This window comes from Carassius carassius, chromosome 4 (assembly GCF_963082965.1).
Source record: "Carassius carassius chromosome 4, fCarCar2.1, whole genome shotgun sequence".
NCBI classification, from domain to species: domain Eukaryota; kingdom Metazoa; phylum Chordata; class Actinopteri; order Cypriniformes; family Cyprinidae; genus Carassius; species Carassius carassius.
In genome coordinates, this window is record NC_081758.1 from 40,830,557 (window position 1) to 40,836,313 (window position 5,757).

At 35.0% G+C, this 5,757-nt stretch overlaps 1 long non-coding RNA gene across 1 annotated transcript; it reads left to right on the forward strand.

The window, feature by feature from the left end:
- Positions 1 to 316: 316 nt before the first annotated feature.
- Positions 317 to 3,661, forward strand: LOC132140048 (uncharacterized). Its single transcript, XR_009433704.1, has 3 exons — positions 317 to 410; positions 2,060 to 2,140; positions 3,267 to 3,661. It is a non-coding gene; the product is annotated as an uncharacterized LOC132140048 (long non-coding RNA).
- Positions 3,662 to 5,757: the final 2,096 nt, after the last annotated feature.

Below are 5,757 nucleotides of genomic sequence, written 5' to 3' on the forward strand. Positions count from 1 at the left end.
GGTATCTAGGCTATATTTCAGTCAGTTGCAGAATACTGAATTGTGTTGATATATGTAAATGCCGTTGGTCATCTGTTAATGAACATATGGCCGTGACTCAGTGACATTTATTTATTTTTGCAAATGCCTGCAAAGTCCATCAAAGTCTTTTCTTTGAAAAATGCAGTTTTCCATGTTAGGCCCCCTTTTAAGCCGCTACACTTTGAAAATGAAATCATGTTTGCTCTTTAGTGGTAAAATCTTACCTGAATCGAGTGAATTGAAAGTGAAATGCCATTACACGTGCGTGTCTAGTCATCCTTTCTTCTCATCCATCACATTTAGAGTCCAGATGAGACATAGTGATACAGAGGCTTTGTACACGCGCTGCTCTCCGATGATTGATTGGTTGACCTCTGTCCACGATGAAGGTGATATTTAGGATTCTTTTCTTCACCGAGGTTGAAGCACTTCAGATGATTAAAGAAAAGAAATGAAAGATGCTTCTTTGACTATAAACTACATCGTTATCATGGCCATGAGAGACTATATATGGAATAGTGTGTGAAACCCTTAAGTTTTGAGTATTAAGTCAGTGTTGTATAGAGTTCCCGTTTGGTCAAGTGACGTCAGCAAAAGTTTTAAAGTAACAGATTTGCATAAACTTCAGTTTCAAAATTAATTGACATTTGTATTGGATTATATAAATGGCAGAACCAGGGTGCTATAGGGTGTGTGTACCAGAAAGTGCCCATATTATATTCATTTACAAGCCCATATTTTGGGGGTCTTTTGGAATACATTTACATGAATTGAAAAAACAAAATAGCAACACTATTTTTCTAATTTATTTATATAACACATATCGTCACCTTGGAATTATAAGGTTCTATCTGCATTCCGAGTAGTTTTGAGATTTTGAGCTTCAAAGTTTTTGCATTCCATTCGACTGTATAGATACAACTTTGTTGTTTATTTAAATAAAAAGTCCCAAAATGTACAGAACATTAAAAAATCTATCACATAATATAAATAAGTTGTCACTGAATAAGAATACGTGAATAACTCAATTTTGACAAAAATGTCAGATAGAACCTTATAATTCCATGGGGACAATATATAATTTACATATATAATGCATCAGAAATAATTTTGATCTTAATATGATGATCTCAATATCTTCATGTCTAATATTTGCACTTCTCAGATTTAGAGTTGGGTGATAATTTAATTTGTATTACACACTTATCCAACTTTATTGCATCAAAATAAGCATTTGAGATTTGCTAATGTCTGTATGTTGCTTTACACGAGTGTATGCGAATTAAGTTGTATAGCCTACTGTGTATATATGCAGTATAGAGAGAGAGAGTGTGTAATTTTTTTTTTTTGACAAACTGTTTATTTTGCAACGATATAGAATCACGCACCCAAGATTTGCTATATATTATAGTATAAGCAGGAAAAGCCATTTTCAGTTAAAAAAAGAAAAGATAAGAAAATTTTGCTCACGAATGTGTCGTTGACTTACTGTATAACTGACTTTCTTTGGAAAACACACGCACACACACACACTCACACACACAAATTTTAATTTGGTCTTTTTATAATGCAATGAAAGTCATTTCAACATCTTTTGTGCTACGCTGAAGAAAGAAATGCATACAGGTTTGAAATGACATGAGAGGGATTCGAATTTCATATTTTTCATAACTATCGCTTTAATGACATCATCTTTCTGGAAGTGACATCATTTTGGAGGGAAAAGCAACCTAACAAAATATCAGCAAGTCTCCAACATTCCTTCCTGTTTCAATAAAATTCCACAAATTAGTATGATAGCAACATTTTGAAAGATGGTTAAAAATATCAAAATGATATGAAAACTTTCTGTTCTTTCTTCAGGGTGGGTTACTCTGCAGATCTTTGTTGAATGACTTTGTTCACTGCAGTAGATGTGTGTTATTTCAGCTGATACAGATCATATGTGAACATATTGAAGGTTTTGAACTTTTGCTTGTCCTCTCAGGAGTGATGTACCGAAAAAGAAGTCTCTTAAAATCACTGTTCTGTTCCTCAGACCTCTGAAGAGCTGTAATCACATGTGAAGTAAATCAAGTCTTCTCGCCTGAGGCTCGTGTGTATCGGCTCAATGCAGCAGGTGAGAGTTCTTTACACAGAAATGAGGTTGTCTGAGTTACATCAGATAAGAGAGCGATAGAGTAATACTTTCATCAGGAGAAACAATGACGGGGATGCTTTGACTTCAGAGCTGTGGAAGAACGAGAGTCGGGACAGAATAAAGGCATGGTGTTTTATGATCACTATGGGATGGGCTGACAGAGACAAAGTCAACAGATAATCACAGACAGTCTTAGTAAAAACCCAAATAAACTTTAGTCCAGACATGTTATGTGTCACAAAGGGGCTTTAATATGGGAAATGTGGTTTAGTGTCATTTTTTGGATAAAATTTTTTTCTTTTAATTAATTTTGTTCAGCAAGGATGCATTCAATTGATCAACAGTAAACAGTAAAGACATTTATAATGTTGCAAAAGATTTCAAATCAGTGCCGTTCTTTTGAACTTTATATTCATCAAAGCTATTTTCAGCATTGATTGCATTGAATGATTTCTGAAGGATGTGACACTGACACATTCTTTTTAATGCAAAAATGACATACCACCATAAAAGTAGTCTGTCTAAAAAAGAAAAATCATACAATAGCTTTTTATGAAAAACAAACTGAAATTGAATTTGTTCTTTCAGTATAGTTTTCAAATCTCAGATGTAATATGAAAAAAAACATTGCACCAGGTTTCAAATCTTGCAAGTTTGAAATTGTGATGTGGTTGGATGAGAAGATTTTCAGATATTGGAAACGATTTCAGTGAATCACATTTTAAAAGAATTGGAATAATGCATCCTAATGAATACTTCTGTGGCCTTTTTAGGGCTTAACACCGTCTATCGTCATTCAATTCCACTGTATGAAAAAGAGCAGTGTAAACGTTCTGCCTCCTACAAAAGGACAAGAGGGTGAGTAAATTATGTCAGAATTGTAATTTTTGGATGAACCTTCCCTTTAATCTCATAAATTGTGTGCAATCTGCCCTCATCTGGCCAAGACTGGAATTTCACCATATGTTACTACAACCTCAACACATCTTGTAAATATGCCAGAGTTCTTCTTCATACCTTCATACAGTCCTTCATTAACCCTTCATCTATTTTACCTGCTCTACTACTCATTCTTGGTGTTTTTTTTTCTCCATTTGTATCTCAGCAAGACCACATGCTCCTGTTTGATGACCCCTTTATATCTGACCATGCTGCGCCTCCCCCCTCCTCTCTGCTCCTCTTCCTCATCATCATCAGTCATCTACCATGTCTCTCCGTGTCCCTCCTGTGCAGCTCCAGCATCCTCTGGTTTAATTAAATCGCCAGGCACGCACACACACACACACACACACACACACACTGATGATGATGATTCCCAGTCTTAAAGGAGAAGTTCACCTAAAAATTTTGATTTTTAGGTTTGTGAATCTCATAACAAACTCACGTGTTGTTACTTTTCCTTGCAACACAAAAGGTGAAATTTTTAAGAACGTTTGTGCACTGTATTCCTATAGTCATATGATAGCACATACAGAATAAATAGTCTGCCATAGCTTTCAAATCAGAATGGATGGACATTACAAATGACATTACAAATCATGCACAGGATGGACATCAAATATATCAAACATCATTGGTTCTCTTGTGCCTTGTGACCGAAAAAGTAATTGACATTAAACATGATGCAAAGGCTCAATGCTTGGTTGGAGTGCTGCTGAAAAGGGGAATATTTTTAATCAATAGGGGCTTAAAATTTGTTTTGTTTCTCCAGTGTTGTTAAATAAACTAAAACTATTAAAATAAGTTTTCGTTCATTTAACTAAAGCTAACACAAAATATAAAAGATGAAAAAGTTAAAAAGTCAGTTTGAAATTTTGCCTTGCTTACTAAAATAATTAAAAATTAAATTAAGGTTTAATTCAAAAGTTAAAATTACATACTAAAATTACTTAATTTAAAACTGAAAATAAAGACAATACAACAACAACAACAACAACAAAAATTATATTAAAAATGGGAAAAAGCACATAAAAAATTTACTAGAACTTAAACTATAGTATAACTAAAATGACTGCATATAATAAAAGATAATTCAAATTATTCATTAATACAGTATATACAGTATTGAAGTTAAATATAAATATTTAAAATTTACTAAATAAATTTAAAATAAATGTATTCAAAATCCACATTCATGAATTTTTATCTTTCAGTGTTGTTGTTTTTAATTGAGCTAAAACTAGCAAAATAATTTTTTCGTTCATTGAAAAAGCTAAAACAAAACATAAATATTAAATGAAATACAAAAGCTTATATATATATATATATATATATATATATATATATATATATATATATATATATATATATATATATATATATATATATATATATATATATATATATATATATATAATATAATATATAATACATAGTATATATATAAATTTATTCCGACTCCAGGTTTGGAGCAACATGAGGGTGTGTAAATAATGAGCTATTCCTTTTAAGCTGAAACAGTGGATGCAGACGAGGAGAGAGAGAGAGGGATGAATACAGAAGTGTCTAACCCTTCTGTTTATTCACTGTCGTTAGGTCTGCGTGTGTGCTTTACTACCATCTCTCCTGCCCTTTCCCATTGGCTGCTTCCCTCCCCCCCCCACACACACGCGCGCGCACTGGCTTTGAGCTCAGGCACCAGAGTTAATGTTCTCGAGTGGAGGTTGAGAGAGGGACAGATGGGAACCGCACACACACCGGAAAGAGGCACACGACGCTCCGTGCAGCACTGATCACGACCGAGACATCGAGAAGAGGAAAGAAGATGTTACTGAATGAGCAGGATGGGATTGAGAAACCTGAGCATCACCGAAGCTTCCTGAAGACGACAGCAAGATCTCTTTCGAGTTTCCAGCGCTTCTGAAAAAGACAGTTTTGAACGTCTCATGCACTCGTGCTCGGATCGAACGGGAAGTTTCTGGTGAGTAACTTTCGCTCGTGTGTAAAGGACAGCTTCCTTGTACGGACTGGTCAGATCATATAGTTTCTTATTATAGGTGCTGTGGTTTATGTTTTGATTGTTCACGTGTGCAGAAGAGCTGATCCGGCTGGATCTGAGCAGCTGTGCTCCACCAAAGTGATGATGAAGGAGATCGCACGGATGGGAAGACAGTGCAGCGAAGTCAGTTTAAAGCCTCCACACACACACACACACACACACACACACACACACACACACACACACACACACACACACACACACACACACACACACACACTCTCAGTCAAACATACAGTATCAGTGCTTCATTGCATTCATGCTGACACAAACTGTGAAAGCACACAGAGTTTTTGAGATTGTTTTGTTGGGTCAGACAAGAAACGACATGAAAGTCGGGCTACTTTGAGAAAACCTGGTGTTCAGTTATACTAAATCTTCCAGGTAAAAAGCACTTCACCCTGAATTCAAAAGACAGCCTGATTCAGTGTGTGTGTGTGTGTGTGTGCCGTGAATTTATCAAGGATGCATTAAATGGATCAAAAGTGACAGTAAAGACTTAAATTGCTACAAAAAGGTTTTTTTAACCTTCTATTCATCGAAGAATCCTGAATTAGGGGTTTCCCCAAAAATATGAAGCAGCACAGCTGTTTTTTAA